This window comes from Portunus trituberculatus, chromosome 25 (genome assembly GCF_017591435.1).
Source record: "Portunus trituberculatus isolate SZX2019 chromosome 25, ASM1759143v1, whole genome shotgun sequence".
NCBI lineage: Eukaryota > Metazoa > Arthropoda > Malacostraca > Decapoda > Portunidae > Portunus > Portunus trituberculatus.
Window position 1 is genome coordinate 10,289,798 of NC_059279.1, and position 17,966 is coordinate 10,307,763.

Below are 17,966 nucleotides of genomic sequence, written 5' to 3' on the forward strand. Positions count from 1 at the left end.
AAATAATATTACTCCAACCACACATCTGACTTACGTATGTTATGTGAAAACACATTCTTTATAAATTATTTGTATTTGCAATTCATTAGCAATAAGATTATATTATTCTTTCCAGATGGTGGACCTCCTGCCAACCCTCCTCTCTCCCAGCACAATGATTTTGGACCCTAAGAATGTCTCTATTCATGGGTGTACCAATAAGGCAAGCATCATTGAATGCACCTTCCTTAACAAAGGATAAGCCACTTGTAGGTATAGCAATATTAGGCCATAATGTTGTCTCAAATGTTTGCAATCCAAAATACTCTTTCCCATTTAGTTTACAACTTAGAGTTAAACACAATGGTAAATTTGTTATCTAGTGTTGAAAATTTTTTTATTCTTTAACCAAACAGCTAAAACAGTAAGAAAAGAAAAAAAAACTAATAAAGTTAACTTAATTCCTATCCCTTCTCCCCCCCTCATAAGTATGGTGTTGTAGTGGGTGAATGTGTTAATGATAACGAGTCTTAGGGATTTACAGTTTCTTAGACATGGGCTTCCTTCAAACAGAATAGGATTTAAGTCAAACACATTGTACCCTTAGCTAGATTTACTGGTTTCTGTTACTTTTGTCTTTAGCAATAAGACCAAAAACATTATCAGCTTAGTTTCTGAAGTTAGAACTAATGATGCCAGCAGTGTGCAGGCAGCAGATGATGCTGGGAAAGTGGCAGAGGCAGCCCAACAGAGAGAAGTGGTGACCGAGACAGTGGGTGTTGAGGAGGAGGCACCTGCCACACCACTTGCAGCACCAACAGGGGCCAGACTTGCCTGGTACATCACTGGTGTTTGTGGATGAGGAGATCATCCACCTGCAGAAGAAAAGGAAGCTTGAGCTTGCAGTCCTTGAAGAAACTATAACGGCTCAGGAAAGGAAGCAAGAAGCAGAACAGGCTACATGTACTACACACAAAAACTAGAGTACCTGAAACAAACAAATAAAAAACAGTAATAAAGATATAAACAATGTACTATTTGTTTTTGTTTGTAACCACTCAACCAAATATTAGTGTTAACACAAAATTAACTGGAGTTTCTATATGCTCAACCTACTACAATCTACTTACTTCAGGTACAGGAGAGAGAGAGAGAAAAAAAAACTACTTACATGAGAATAACACCAATCTCAGCAGTCATGACACTGGTGTCTCATCACTCATCAATGCTGTAAAAGAAAGACATTGAATTACTGCTTGATATTGTATCACACATTATATATATATATATATATATATATATATATATATATATATATATATATATATATATATATATATATATATATATATTTATTTATTTAAAACTACAGAACAATTGATAATGTAGTCAATGCCACACTCATAAAAATCAGTGAAAAAATCATTAAGAAAGAATCATTTAAGTTAGTTGTGAAAGTATGTTAATTATTTATTTAGATGTTGCTGAGATACACATTCATCATAACCCATTTAAATATTGTAAGGCTGAACAGTGATACTGTGGTATCTGTGAAGAACTTTATCTTTTCAATAGTGGGTGACTGGCAGAGAGTGAGGCAAGGAAGATGAAATCACCAACATAACAGTGCACACACAACAAAACAAGACATATAAATATAAATAACAAAGTGACAGAAGAGAAAAAACTTAAGAATGCTACTATAATCAGCATTATGGGTTGTGTTACTTACTTGAAGTGAAGCACAACAAATTCATCCCTGTAAAGGATTCCTTCATGGCGACTTTGAACTTTCTGTGCTAGGAGTCGCTCCTCGTTGCCTCCATCCTCGGCTGCAGCAAGATGTTCTGCTTCCTCAGGAAGAATGATGTTTCTTGGTTTGCAGATGTTGTGCAGCAGTGCACAAACCTCTACAATTTGGCAGACCTTGGATGGAGGACCAACTCGGATCTCACTGTGTAGCATTTGAAAATGTCGCTTCAGCTGCCCGATGCCTCTCAACAATGCTGCGGGTTTTCTCGTGGGCCCTGAAATTAATATATATTTCAATCTTACAATGCAGTACTTGAAATTGGTATGATGCATTAATTTCATTTCTGCAAACATTTAGGTTATGTCATGTATAAGGTTAAGTTAAGATTCATTGTTTGATAATGATTTGTGACACGATGTAACAAAGCATCCTGCTAGGAAAGATTCTTAGCGCTTTTCCTAACTAAGACGGCATCTTTGTGGAGTTTTATAAGTACGGCCCCTGGAGATTATCTTTCCCAGGCTTTGGAAATGGGAGAACCACTGCCACAGCCCAAGAAGATGGAAAGTCACCGGTATGCCAAATCATATTATAAAGATTTAAAAGAAAGTTAAAAGGAGTGTCAGACATGGGACGCAAGAAGGCATAAGGTATATCATCTGGCCCAGAAGAAGAGTCGTGACACTGGGACAAAGCAGTCCGCAACTCGGAAGCAGAGAAAGGGACATTATAAGACTCCCCTCCAGCCGAAGAAAAGTTAATGCCGAGAGATTCCATTCTCTGGCGGTGACGTGCGCCCGGAGCTGCGAAGAGGTCGGTGACATCCCTAGGGTCTGCCACCGTTCGCCCAGCAGACAACAAAATTGGTGGGGAAGGAGCAGAACACTTCCCAGCAATTCGGCGGACTTTGTTGAAGACATCCGTAAGAGGGGTGCGGACGTTTATGGAAGAGACATAGGCTTTCCACGAGGCTCTTTGTGCCTCTTTCAAAACGCGGCGGGCCCGAGCTCGGCAGCGCCGAAAAGCTTCCAGGCACTGCAGGTCCCCACGATGTCGCCGGAGACGAGAGAAAGCTGCCCGTTTCTCTTTCACCGCTGCAGTGCATGCTGCGTTCCACCAAGGAACGGGACGCTTAGTAAAGCGACCTGACGTTCTAGGGATTGTCTGAAGCGCTAAAGAAATTTAAAAATCGGTAAAATAATCAACAGCCTCAGCACAAGTAGAAAAGTCAGCCAGCGGACAGATAAAAGAGCTAAGATCTGTGAATCGACGCCAATCTGCCTTGTCTAAAACCTAGCATGGGGGCCGGGACTGTGACTCAGAGTTCACAGATTCCAATAAAATCGGAAAGTGGTCACTACCGTGTAAATCCGGTACGACTCGCCAGTCAAGGATTCGCCAAAATCAAGGAAAGAATTAGATGTACAAAGAGAAAGATCGATAGCTGTAAAAGTCCCAGTAGGACTGTGGAAATGTGTAACATCCCCAGAATTTAAAACCTCTAATCCCTCATCCTCAATAAAAGAACCGATTAAAATCCCACGGGGATTACTAGCACCTTCATCCCACAGTAGGTGACGGCCATTAAAATCTCCAACAAAAAAAAGAAAAGGCGGAGTCAGCTGACGCACCAGGTCGTCAAGCTCACCCCTGAAGACAGGAAGCCGAAGAGGGAGATATAAACTGCAAATGGTGTACAGTCGTCCCATAAAGACCTTAACAGCAACCACCTGAAGGGGAGAGTTAAGTTGTAACGGGATAACAGGTATTTCTTGACGGACTAGAATAGCTGTGCCACTGTGGTGGCCCTGATCAGGGAAAGGGTACTAAAAAAGGCACGATAGCCAGGAGGACTTGAATAAGTACTATCACCTAGCATAGTCTCTTGTAGAGCTACACAGCCTGGAGAGAACTCCGACAGCAAAGCTCGGAGTTCCCCCCACGAGGCGCGAAGGCCTCTACAGTTTCACTGTAGAAGCTCGAAGATGACTATTTAGGTGCAGTGGACGGGCGAGCCTTTTGAAGGGGCTGCCTGTGACTCACCTGACTAGAAATAATTAACCGACGAGAAGACACCGGGAGTTGTGATGTGCCGGGTCGTTGGACCGCTGCCTTTTGGCTTACCAGTGATTGATGCAAACCATCATCACTCCTATCGGTCCTTGGAGGACGAGGGTCAGGCTGTACTCCACTTTTTGACACAGCGGGTCCGCAAGGGACGGCTGTGACAATATCATCGGACGTCTCCATGTTAAGACCGTCCTCATCACAAGAAGCCCGATCTAGGATGGAGCTCGTCACAGGAGGCTGGACAGAAATAACTGGAGCTACCATTGCAGAGCGGTGACTGGAGGACTCACGATCGTGTGCACCGGGAGAAACCTTAGATTGCTTAGACTGAGCAAATTCTATCGACTCCGCAGAGCCGCGGTGCCGTTTGGTCATGCCCTTCAAAGGCTTAGGCGATGGAGGAGGCAAATTGACATCAACTACATGGGTAAGTTTGGTCACGTCCGTATTATTCTCGTCGCTTCTTACAGGTGACTCAACTGAGTCATCAGACAAAAGGGCAAACCTATTGGGCCAAATGAACAGGACCAACCGCCCCAACAGAGCGAGAGGTAGCAGTTGTCGTCGTCTTCGGACCGGCAGACTCAGCAGAAGAGCGAGCGGCCAATGCAGCATAGGATGTCGCACCAGTACCGTCCTTTTGGCGGTACTGGAGTTCACGGCGGGCGCTACCTAGGCTGATGAACTGAGTGTTGGCAAGTTGTAGAATGTCCTGCTCCAGGCGATACCTGGGGCATTGCCTGGAACGTACCTGGTGAGCATCACGGCAATGGAAACAGTAAGCAGTAGCATTGCAATGTTCCACAGAGTGTGAATCTAGTGCTGAGCAATTACCACATCTAGAAGCTTCCTTACAGGAGCTTTTACCGTGACCGTACGAATAACATGAGAAACACTGAAGAGGGCGAGAAACAAAACGCCTCACCCTAAGATTAATAGGTCCGATATTAACACGGTCAGGAAGGGTCGAACCAAAAAAGGTGAGGAGGACCATGTTGGAGGAGTTCCTCATCTTTGTCACCTTTTCGACTGAGCTAGGACACATTGCTAGTATTTCCTCATCAGGGAATTCATAAAGATCCTGACTGTACACACAACCTTTGCTGTAATTAAAGGTGGGATGTGCCTTAATAGTCTCAAACATGCTGTCAGAAGGACATGGTAGATGTTGAAACATCCTTGCCTGCGTGATATTTTTCGCTCGCACTAGAACCCCTTACCGTATTTCTTGAGGTTTCCCTCAGGAATCGTGCCAATCTCTTTTAACAGGTACCGGGAGGCATGTATGAAATTCCCGCGCCCATTTTTGTAGTAGGCCACAAACCAACGTGGAGGCGGGATCTGGCGGACTTCAGGAACTGAACTCTCAGAATGGTTGTCAAAAAGATTTGGGATGTAGTCCGTGTCGCTGTCCGAAATATTGCGAGAGTGGAGAAGTTCTGTCTTAATGCCAGAGCCAGCAAGGGGAAGAGATGCTACATTTTCATAAGCCAGACGGGCTTCGTCACATGATAGAAAAGTCACATAGCAGCTGTTAGATGGAAAATCCTTATCATAAACAAGTCGAATGCGTAGAACCGTGCCATACACCTTGAGAAGTGAATGCAAGGCGTGATAAGAAAATGATGGGTTAACATTTACCATCACAAGGGAGTCATATGCAGCAGAAATACGTCCCTCAAAAAAACTCCCAGAACAGGAGACTGCTGCGGGAGGCTCTTGTGGAGGGGAATCCTCCTTCCCATTGGGTCCAGGGGCAAGTGAAACCACCTACTGGAACTTTAGTGGGAGGGAGCGCTGGCTGCCGTGGACAAGGTACCTCGTCCCCATGCGGACCAGTCGTTTTAAAAACAGGCCCCACATGATACGAATGTTTGTCCAAGACAGAGCTGAGACCCCCTCTCAAAGCATCCCAGCCTGGACATCCAACACTGGCAGCCTACGTAGGAACCATTTAGTCTGGCCCCTCACTGGCGACCTTACTAGCGTGGGTAGCCCTCTCCCCCTCGAAAGGGCAGAGCAGGGGCCTAAGCCCCCTCTAGCCTAGCTCGCCAGGTCACAGGGGCACGCAAGCCCCCCCACCACGACAAGGCGGTTCCCATCTGGGGGGGCCTAAGCCTTTTGAAGGGCCTGACCAAACGGCACCGCGGCTCTGCGGAGTCGATAGAATTAGCTCAGCCTAAACAATCTAAGGTTTCTCCCGGTGTACATGATCGTGAGTCCTCCAGGGACCGTTATGCAATGGTAGCGCAAGTTGTTTCTGTCCAGCCTTCTGTGACGCCCTCCGTCTCAGATCGGGTTCTTGTGAAGATGAAGGTCTTAGCATGGAGACGTCCGATGATATTGTCACAGCCGTCCCTCGTGGACCCGCTGTATCAAAAACTGCAGACCAGCCCGACCCTCGTCTTCCGATGACCGGTAGGAGTGATTATGGTTCGCATCACTCATCGGTAAGCCGAAAGGCTGCGGTCCAACGACCCGGTACATCTCAACTCCCGGTGTCTTCTCGTCGGTTGATTATTTCTAGTCAGGTGAGTCAAGGGCAGCCCCTTCAAAAGGCTCGCCCGTCCACTGCACCTAAATAGTCATCTTCAAGCTTCTACAGTGGAACTGTAGAGGCCTTCCCGCCTCGTGTGAGCTATGCTGTCGGAGTTCTATCCAGCCTGTGTAGCTCTACAAGAGACTATGCTAGGTGATAATACTTATTCTAGTCCTCCTGGTTATAGTGCCTTTTTTAGCACTCTTTTCCCTGACCAGACCCACCACGGTGGCTCAGCTATTCTAGTCCGTCAGGATATACCTGTTATCCCGTTACAACTTAACTCTCCCCTTCAGGTGGTTGCTATTTAAGTCTTTATGGGACGATTGTACACTATCTGCAGTTTATATCTCACTCTTCGGCTTCCAGGGGTGAGCTTGACGGCCTGGTGCGTCAGCTGATTCCGCCTTTTCTTTTGTTGGGAGATAAAGGTGCTAGTAATCCTCGTGGGGTTTTAATCGGTTCTTTTATTGAGGATGAGGGATTGGAGATTTTAAATTCTGGGGATGTTACACATTTCCACAGTCCTACTGGGACTTTTACAGCTATCGATCTTTCTCTTTGTACATCTAATTCTTTCCTTGATTTTGGCGAGTCCTTGACTGGCGAGTCGTACCGGATTTACACGGTAGTGACCACTTTCCGATTTTATTGGAATCTGTGAACTCTGAGCCACAGTCCCGGCCCCCACGCTGGGTTTTAGACAAGGCAGATAGGCGTCGATTTACAGACCTTAGCTCTTTTGTCCGTCCGCTGGCTGACTTTTCTACTTGTGCTGAGGCTGTTGATTATTTTACCGATTTTTAAATTTCTTTAGCGCTTCAGACAATCCATAGGACGTCAGGTCGCTTTACTAAGCGTCCCGTTCCTTGGTGGAACGCAGCATGCACTGCAGCGGTGAAAGAGAAACGGGAAGCTTTTCGGCGCTGCCGAGCTCGGGCCCGTCGCGTTTTGAAAGAGGCAAAAAGAACCTCTTGGAAAGATTATGTGTCTTCCATTAATGCCCACACTCCTCTTACGGATGTCTTTAACAAAGTCCGACGAATTGCTGGGAAGTATTCTGCTCTTCCCTCACCAGTTTTGTTATCTACAGGGCGAAAGGTGGCAGACCCTAGGACTGTCGTCGACCTCTCCGCGGAGCACTTTGACAGTGTTTTCCGGAGGCATCCTGCAGCCTTAGGCGCACGTCATCGCCAGAGAATGGAATCTCTCGGCATAAATTTTTCTTCCACAGGAGGGGAGTCTTATAATGTCCCCTTCTCTGCCTCCGAGTTGCGGACTGCTTTGTCCCAGTGTCATGACTTCTGGCCCAGATGATATTCCTTATGCCTTCTTGCGCCACATGTCTGACAGTGCTTTTAACTTTTTATTAAATCTTTACAATATGATTTGGCATATCGGTGTCTTTCCTACTTCTTGGGCTGTGGCAGTGGTTCTCCCATTTCCGAAGCCTGGGAAAGATCATCTCCAGGCTACGAATTGCCGTCCTATATCTTTGACGTCTTGTATTTATAAAGTGTCAGAAAAGATGGTAAATGTAAGACTCATGTGGTACTTGGAGAGGGGAAAGTACTTGTCATCGGTACAGTACGGCTTCCAAAAAATGAGGTCTACTACTGATGCTCTTTTATCCCTAGAGTCTTCTATTTGTGAGGCCTTCCCTTATCACCACCACCAGGTTACTGTATCTTTTGACCTGGAGAAGGCCTACGACACAGCTTGGTGTCATGGGATTTTACGTTCCTTGTTTAATTTTGGTTTCCGTGGCCATCTTCCTATTTTTTATCTAGCAGTTTTTATCAAGACGTCTTTTACGGGTTCGTGTGGGGAGTGTTCTCTCCGATGCTACAGCTTTAAATGACGGTGTCCCACAGGGAAGTATTCTTAGTGTTACGCTATTCGCAGTTGCTATAAATGGTGTTATAGATACTCTATCGGATGGCGTTCACAGCTCTTTATATGTGGACGATTTGTGCATCTCTTTTGCTGCTGCTAGGATGTCACTGATTGAGCGAAAGCTCCAACTTGCAATAAATCTGATGTCCAGTTGGGCCAACATGAACGGTTTTCGATTCTCCACCTCAAAGACCGTGCCTATGCATTTTCGTCGAAATCGTGGTGTCCATCCTGAACCCGATTTATATTTAGCCAATAGATGCATCTCGTGTGTGGAGGCCACTCGATATCTTGGCCTATTGTTTGACAGCCGTCTTACTTGGGTTCCACATTTCCGTTCTCTCAAAGCGTCTTGCAGGACGGCACTATCCCTTCTTCGCGTATTAAGTCACACCTCTTGGGGTGCAGACAGGGACACTTTGCTGCCTCTTCACCGTACACTTATACTTCCAAAGCTGGAGTACGGCTGTGAGATCTATTCATCCGCAACGGATGCACGCCTACGCACGCTTGACCCCGTACACCATGCTGGGGTCCACTTGGCTACGGGTGCACTTCGGACATCTCCAATACCTAGCCTTCTAGTGGATGGTGGTTTCTGGCCGCTCGATCTCCGGCGCCAGTCTTCGATGCTCTGGTGTTGGTTTCCCACCGTCTTCCCGATTCTGTCCCTTGTATGTCAATGTTGCGGGACTCGCGTTCGCAGGCGTATGACACTCGACAGAGTCTACCTAAACCTTTTGGCCTTCGAGTGGCAAACCTGATGATGGATTTGTCCATCGACCCCACTCCTGTCTACTGTTTGTTTCATTGTTCCCTCCTGCCATAGATGGCAAGAAGGATTTTTTGCCAGCTCTGTCCCACAGACGTTTTTTAGAACACTTTTTTTATCCATTCTGATGATATCCCCGTTTTTACTGATGGGTCCAAATTTGACGCAGGCGTTGGATTTAGTGTGGTTCTCCCCTCTTTTTATCGGTGTGGCAGTAGGGTGGATCGTTTTTACACTTTTTTTTCAATTCAAATTCCAATAGTGATTAAAAGTTGTGTACCCATGAGAAAATAATTACTGTGAAATTTCACATTTCTAAAACAATATCTTCTGCCTCCCCAATGAGTTGAAATATCATAAAATAGGTAAAAAATAGGGTATTTTAATTATTTTTTAATTAGTATAAGACAGGCATATATCACATTGCAATAGTGTTTAATATATTCTAAATAGTTGCCTTAATACTGAAAAAAAAAAATGGTTTCTCCTAGATATTATCTTCTGCCTCCCCAATGAGTTGGAAAATCGTTAAAAGAGCGAAAAATATGGCATTTTCGGGATTTTTTTTTAGTGTGAGCCAGGTATATAATCATGTAGCAATAGTTTCAAATATTGTCTAAATTACTGCCAGAACACACACACACACACACACAGAATGATTCTCTTTTATAATATTTATGATATCTAAATTTTTAATAAAATATAAAATGAATGATATTTCTTAAGAACAATTTTATTTACAAAAGTAATGAAGTTGCTCGTTATTGATTACATTACAATATATGGTATAATCATCAAGCCACAACATAGCCATGATAACATTAAAAGAATCCTTTATATATTCCAGTTAATTTCATACAGCTCTTCGCCTATTTTGCTAGAAAATTACTGGCAAAATATCCCAGAACTTACCACGTGGAGGTGGCTGTACTCCGAGTTCCACCCTATCCCAACCCATCCACCCTACCTTATTGGGATTTCTCTAATTTTCTGAATGGGACTTAAACTGTGACTTCGTGTCAAATTTTGGCATTATCTTTCGAGACCTAAGAGTGGTTCTAATGAAACCATCTCTGTTCTGTGCCCCAACTACCACTGCTGAGGCTTCCGTCACCAGCTTGATGTGACGTTCCACAGCCTGGGTGTGACAAGGAATTTCTGCTTCAGGAATTATGACATCAGGAAATATGCCACTTTTCACCATGCTGTTGATGTCATCGGTTGGAAAATCTTTAGTGAGAGGTGGCTCTGTTACTTGCACATTGCTGTCAAACCAGTTTATCATGTGATGGTAAACTTCAGCATCGAAGTTCAATCGAGGAATTTCGAAGGAGCTTCTGTCTTGTGAGCGTGTTCTTGCATTCAGTATCCTCCGCCAGCCCAACTCCCTGATGTGTTTCTCGTTCCTGTTTTACTCTAGCAGGAGGTTGTAGAGTAAAGTCCTCTTCACTGTCTTCACTTGTAGAACTTGTACTGTAATCCAATTCATTTTCACAGTAATCATTTCTAATACTTGGGCCAGGTACAGGTACGGTTTGTTTTCTACTCAACCGTTTAACATTCTTCTTAGTTGTGGTAGCATCCAAAGATCCAATAGCCATTTTTCTCTTAGTTCTTTGATCCAATAGAAACTCTTGCTCCATTGGATGCACTCTCCTTTCCTTGCTGCACTTAGAATTCTTGAATTCCTTGCACTTGCATGCAGCAATGTCAAAGAGTCTGGCCTGAGCATCAGTTTGAAAAGCTTGTACTTTCTTTTGGTAACTCTTGACTTTCTTCCGTTCCTTTTCTGGCTTTTGTAATGTTTTGTATTTAGTGTGATAGGTTTTCAACATTTGCGTAATACGCTCATCAGACACATATGGAATAGAGGCTCTCTGCCATACAGATTTCAGTTTTGAAATAACACAGGCACTTATCTCAGAAAATGTTGGCTCCTTCTTAGAAATCTTCAGATTTTGCCGTTCATATTGGTAGCATCTCATAACGTCACAATATGTTGGAAGACAGTTCACATTTAAATCCTGTGGTGTCCTAAATATGGGACATATACTTGCAAGTCTGGTTTCGTGAGAGGCCATCCTTTCTTGAGTATCCCCAGTCTAGAAGTAGGGAGCAAGCTTCTGTGGTGCAACCTCAGATTTAGGGCTACACAAGTAGGCTACATCACTGCAATATTGCATAGGCTACAGTCATTTTTGATACTTTAGCAAATAAAGTTTTTTAATAGCATTTATTTTATGAATAGGATTTTTGATAAAGTAATGGGTATTTTAGGGAAGCAGAAGAAATTAATTAAGAGAACCAATTATTATTTTGTGCGTGTGTGTGTCTTTAGGCAGTAATTTAGACAATATTTGAAACTATTGCTACATGATTATATACCTGGCTCACACTAAAATAAATCCCGAAAATGCCATATTTTTCGCTCTTTAACGATTTTTCAACTCATTGGGAGGCAGAAGATAATATCTAGGAGAAACCATTTTTTTTTTTCAGTATTAAGGCAACTATTTAGAATATATTAAACACTATTGCAATGTGATATATGCCTGTCTTATACTAATTAAAAAATAATTAAAATACCCTATTTTTTACCTATTTTACGATATTTTAACTTATTGGGGAGGCAGAAGATATTGTTTTAGAAATGTGAAATTTCACAGTAATTATTTTCTCATGGATACACAACTTTTAATCACTATTGGAATTTGAATTGTAAAAAAAGTGTAAAAACGATCCACCCTAGTGTGGCAGCCTTCCTTCGGTAGCCTCCGTCTTTACTGCGGAGCTGTCTGTCATAGTTTTAGCTTTACGGATTATTTTTACTCTCTTGGTGTCGTCTTTTACAATTTTTAGTGACTGTCCAAGTGCTCTTACTGCTCTGTCTTGCACTGTCTCCCTTAACCCTTTGATTTTATCAGCCCTGAAGTGGCTATATCTTCTTACCAAAACGAGGAAATCGCGTTGTGTTCTGTTGGGTCCCTGGTCATGTTGGTGTTCCAGGGAATGAACACGCAGACTGCCTCGCTAAAGAGGCAGCAAGTCGCGCTCCGTGTCCTTCCCCTGTTCCGTTTCGAGATATATTTCATGCAATTCGTGTGGCGATTGCAGCACTTTGGCAGAGGAGATGGCTAACGGGGGTCTCAACCTTGAAAATGGGAGAGATTACTACTTCCACACTCCCCCAGTGGACTTACACCCATGTCCGGGATCGCTGTGCACAGACTTTATTGGGGCGACTTCGTCAAGGTCACACGTACCTTACACAACGGTACCTCCTGATCAGGGACCCTAAACCTTACTGTGATGACTGCTTGGTGTCGCTTACGGTGCGGCACCTACTACTATTATATCTCAAAGGTCCTTGGACTAGAGTGTCTGGCCCAGGGCCATGACGTTTTTAAGTTTTTGGGAGAAGCTGGCCTTTTCCCAAATCTGTGAGTTTTATTTTATTATATGTATTTTAATGTTTTATTTAATTTTATTGTAGTTTTTCTTTTGTTTTGTTTTAGTTACTTTAAATTTTATTGTTTTTACCTGTTTTTAGTCACTTTATCATTTTTTTTTTAAACCTTTTTGTTTTCCATTAGGAATTTTAGCGGCGCCATGCCCCCTGCCGTTGCGGTGCTTAATTTTAAATCCCCCCCCCCCGCAGTGTCTGGAATCTTTTCGGCGCTGTCGAGCTCAGGCCCGCAGCGTTTCGAAAGAGGCAAAGCTTATGTATCTTCCATTAATGCCCGCACCCCTCTTACGGATGTCTTTAACAAAGTCCGCCGAATTGCTGTGAAGTATTCTGCTCCTCCCCCACTAGTTGTTATCTGCTCGGCGAACGGTGGCAGACCCTAAGACTGTCGCCGACCTCTTTGCCAGTGTTTCCCAGAAGGATCCTGCAGCCCCGGGCGCACGTCACCGCCAGAGAATGGAATCTCTCGGCATAAATTTTTCTCCCTCTGGAGGGGAGTCCTATAATGTCCCCTTCTCTGTCTCCGAGTTGCGGACTGCTTTGTCCCAGTGTCATGACTTCTCTTGGTCCAGACGACATTCGTTATGCTTTTTTGCGTCACATGTCTGACCAGGGTTTTAACTTTTTATTAAATCTTTATAATATGATTTGGCATACGGGTGACTTTCCATTTTCTTGGGCTGTGGCAGTAGTTCTCCCATTTCCGAAGCCCCCTCCAAAGATGGGAACCGCCTTGTCGTGGTGGGGGGGCTTGCGTGCCCCTGTGACCTGGCAAGCGAGGCTAGAGGGGGCTTAGGCCCCTGCTCTGCCCTTTCGAGGGGGAGAAGGCTAACCATGCTAGTAAGATCGCCAGAGAGAGGCCTGACTAAATGGTTCCTACGTAGGCTGCCAGTGGACCAGAGGAGCCACCTGCTGGAGGGATCGCCCAATAGGGGCTGTCCTGTGCTGGATGGTTGGGTGTCCAGGCTATGATGCTTTGGGAGGGGGGTCTCAGCTCTGTCGTGGACAAACTTTCGTATCATGTGGGACATTTTTTTTAAAACGACTGGTCCGCATGGGGACGAGGTACCCCGTCCACGGCAGCCAGCGCTCCCTCCCATTGTAGTCCCAGTACGTGGTTTCCCTTGCCCCTGGAGCCAATTTTTTTGTGTAACTTTATACATATGGTGAAACACAAAAAAACAGTCAGGTTCTCGTGAGGTGGCTGACCTGTCCCGCGAGACGTCATCTTCAGGTCTGAATGGGAAGGAGGATTCCCTTCCACAAGAGCCTTCCACAGCAGTCTTCTGTTCTGGGAGTTCTTCTGAGGGACGTATTTCTGCTACATATGACTCCCTTGTGATGGTAAATGTTAACCCATCATTTTCTTACCACGCCTTGCACTCCCTTCTCAAGGTGTATGGCACGGTTCTCCGTATTCGACTTGTTTACGATAAGGATTTTCCGTCTAACCGCTGCTATGTAACGTTTCTATCATGCGATGAAGCTCGTTTGGCTGTAGAACATGTAGCATTCCTGCCCCTTGCTGGCTCTGGCTTTAAGACAAAATTTCTTTACTCCCGCAATATTTCGGGCAATGACACGGACTACATCCCAAATCTTTTTGCCCACCATTCCGAGAATTCAGTTCCTGAAGTCCGCCAGATCCCGCCTCCACGTTGGTTTGTGGCGTACTACAAAAATAGGCACGGGAATTTCATACATGCCTCCCGGTACCTGTCAAAAGAGATCGGCACGATTCCTGAGGGAAACCTAAAGAAATATGGAAAGGGGGTGCTCTTGCGGGCTAAAGATATTACGCAAGCAAGGATGTTGCAACATCTCCCCTGTCCTAATGATAGCATGTTTGAGACTATTAAGGCACATCCCACCTTTAATTACAGTAAAGGTTGTGTGTACAGTCAGATCTCTATGAATTTCCTGAGGAGGAAATACTGGCTTTGTGTCCTGACTCTGTCCAGAAGGTCACTAAGTTGAGGAACTCCTCCAACATGGTCATTCTCACATTTTTTGGGTCCACCCTCCCTGACTGTGTTAATGTCGGACCTATTAATATTAGGGTGAGGCATTTTGTTTCTCGTCCTCTTCAGTGCTTCTCATGCTATGGGTACGGTCACGGCAAAAGCTCGTGTAAGGAAGCTTCCCGATGTGGTAATTGCTCTGAACTCGACTCACATTCAGAGGAGCATTGCAATGGTGCATCTTATTGTTTCCATTGCCGTGATGCTCACCAGGTACGTTCCAGGCAATGCCCCAGGTATCGCCTGGAGCAGGATGGATGGATTGGTATTAATGTAGGCGCCGCAACAGCCACGGTCATTTGGCACCGCTACCAAAATTTTGAAATATACGAAAAATGTTTAGAAACAAAAAACAAAAATAAAGTATTAAAAATAATTATAAAAAAAACTAAAAACAATATAACCAATATAATTAAAAGTTGATAAAACACTAAAAGTACAAAAAATCAAATAAAATATCAAAATACATAAACAAAATTCTAAAATTCACAAACAAGGTAGAAGGCCAGCCTCTCCCAAAAAACCGAATAAATCATGGCCAAGGGCGAGACATGCTGGTCCAAGGACCTGAGAGAGGTGATAGACACCGCTATCTCTACTTCGACAGCGGTAGAGGTAGCGGTGTCGCAGGTCTAGTAAACTAGGGCACTCCACAACTAGGTGCCGTACTGTGAGTGGCACCAGGCAGTCTTCACAGTAAGGTTGAGGGTCCCTGGTCAGCAGGTACCTATATGTAAGGTACGTGTGACCTATACGTAATCGCGACAATAAAGTCTGTGCACGGCGATCCCGGACATGGGAGTATGTCCACTGAGGGAGAGTGGAAGTAGTGATCTCTCCCATTTTCGAGGTTGCGACCCCCGTTAGCCATCTCCTCTGCCATATTGCTGCGACCGTCTTACGAATAAGATCAAATACATCACGAAACGAAACAGAGACAGGAGATGGAGCGCGACTTGCTGCCTCTTTAGCGAGGCGATCTGCGTGTTCATTCCCTGGAACACCTACATGACCAGGGACCCAACAGAACCCAACACGATATCCTCTTTTGGTAAGTAGATAAAGCCACTCCAGGGCTGATAAAACCAAAGGTGAAGGAAATAAAGAGAGAGAGCAGTAAGAGCACTGCGAGAGTCACTAAAATTGTTAAAGACGAAACCGGGAGAGGAAAAATAATCTTTAAAGCTAGGACTATGGCAGAGAACTCCGCAGTAAAGACGGAGGCTACCGAAGGAAGGCTGCCAGACCGACAAAAAGAGGGGAAAACCACAGAAAACCCAACTCCTGCGTCGGATTTGGAACCATCAGTAAAACAGGGATATCATCAGAATGGATAAAAAGTGTTCTAAAAACCGTGTGTGGGACAGAGCTTGCAGGAAATCCTTCTTGCCATCCATGGCAGGAGGGCATAATGAGGTAACAGGAAACTGCCAATAACCAACTCGTGGAAGTCGGAGAGAATACACAGGAGTGGGGTCGATAGATATCTCCGCCATGAGATTTGCAACACGTAGGCCAAAAGGTTTAGGGAGACTCGGTCGAGTGACATACGCCTGCGAGCACGAGTCCCGCAATATTGACACACAGGGGACAAAATCAGGAAGACGGTGGGTGCGAAACCAACACCGGAGCATCGAAGATTGGCGCCGGAGGTCGAGTGGCCAGAAACCAGCATCCACTAGAAGGCTAGGTATTGGAGATGTCCGAAATGCACCGGTAGCCAAGTGGACCCCAGCATGATGCACGGGGTCAAGCGTGCGTAGTCGTGCATCTGTTGCGGATGAGTAGATTTCACAGCCGTATTCCAGCTTCGGAAGTATAAGTGTACGGTGAAGCAACAGCAACGTGTCCCTGTCCGCACCCAAAGAAGTATGACTTAAAACCCGAAGAAGGGATAGTGCCTGCCGACAAGACGCCTTAAGAGAGCGGAAATGGGGAACCCAGGTAAGACGGTTCTCAAATAAAAGACCAAGATATCAAGTCGCCTCCTCTATTGGCGAGGTATAAATCCGAGTCTGGATGGAAACCACGGTTACGACAAAAATGCATGGCTACGGTCTTCGAGAAGAATCGAAAACTGTTCATGTTGGCCCAACTGGACACCCTATTGATCGCCAGTTGGAGCTTGTGCTCAATCAGTTACATCCTAACAGCAGCAAAAGAGATTCACAAGTCGTCCACATATAAAGAACTGTGAACGCCATCCGGTAGAATATCTATAACACCATTTATTGCAACTGCGAATAGCGTAAGACAGAATACTTCCCTGTGGGACACCGTCATTTAAAGCTGTAGCATCGGAGAAAACATTCCCAATTCGAACCCGTAAAAAACGCCTGGATAAAAATAGGAAGGTGGCCACGAAGGCCAAGATTAAACAAAGACTGTAAAATGACATGACACCAAGCCGTGTCGTAGGCCTTCTCCAGGTCAAAAAAGACTGTTACTTGATGGTGGTGATTAGCGAAGGCCTCACAAATGGAAGATACTAGGGATAAAAGAGCATCAGTAGTAGACCTCATCTTTCGGAAGCCGTACTGTACCGGTGACAAGTACTTCCCCCTTTCCAAATACCACATGAGTCTTATATTTACCATCTTCTCTAACACTTTACAAATACAAGATGTCAAAGATATAGGACGGTAGTTCGTAGCCTGCAGATTATCTTTCCCAGGCTTCGGAAATGGAGAACTACTGCGACAGCCCAAGAAGATGGAAATTCACCAGTATGCCAAATCATATTATATAGATTTAAAAAAAAAGTTAAAAGCACTGTCAGACATGTGGCGCAAGAAGGCATAAGGAACATCATCTGGGCCAGGAGAAGAGTCATGACACTGGGAGAAAGCAGTCCGCAACTCGGAGGCAGAGAAGGGGACATTATAAGACTCCCCTCCAGTAGAAGAAAAATTTATGGCGAGAGATTCCATTCTCTGGCGGTGACGTGCGCCCGGGGCTGCAGGATGCCTCTGGGAAACACTGGCAAAGTGCTCCGCGAAGAGGTCGGCGACATTCGTAGGTTCTGCCACCGTCCGCCCAGCAGACAACAAAACTGGTGGGGAAGGAGCAGAATACTTCCCTGCAATTCGGCGGACCTTATTGAAGACATACGTAAAAGGAGTGCGAAGCGTTTATGGATTGTCTGAAACGCTACTGAAATAAAAAAAAATCGGTACAATAATCAACAGCCTCAGCACAAGTAGAAAAGTCAGCCAACGGACGGATAAAAGAGCTAAGGTCTGTGAATCGAGGCCAATCTGGCTTGTCTAAAACCCAGCGTGGGGACCGGGACTGTGGCTCAGTGTTCACAGATTGTAATAAAATCGGAAAGTGGTCACTAACGTGTAAATCTTTTAGGACCCGCCAGTTAAAATCAAGGAAAGAATTAGATGTACACAGAGAAAGATCGATACCGGTAAAAGTCCCAGTAGGACTGTGGAAATGTGTCACATCCCCAGAATTTAAAACCT

General features: G+C 44.9%; 1 long non-coding RNA gene across 1 annotated transcript; it reads right to left on the minus strand.

Annotated features, from left to right (window-relative positions):
- Nucleotides 1-509: 509 nt before the first annotated feature.
- Nucleotides 510-1,917, minus strand: LOC123508826. Its single transcript, XR_006676012.1, has 3 exons — nt 1,712-1,917; nt 1,151-1,207; nt 510-854 (listed from the first exon to the last, which is right to left on the minus strand). It is a non-coding gene; the product is annotated as an uncharacterized LOC123508826 (long non-coding RNA).
- Nucleotides 1,918-17,966: the final 16,049 nt, after the last annotated feature.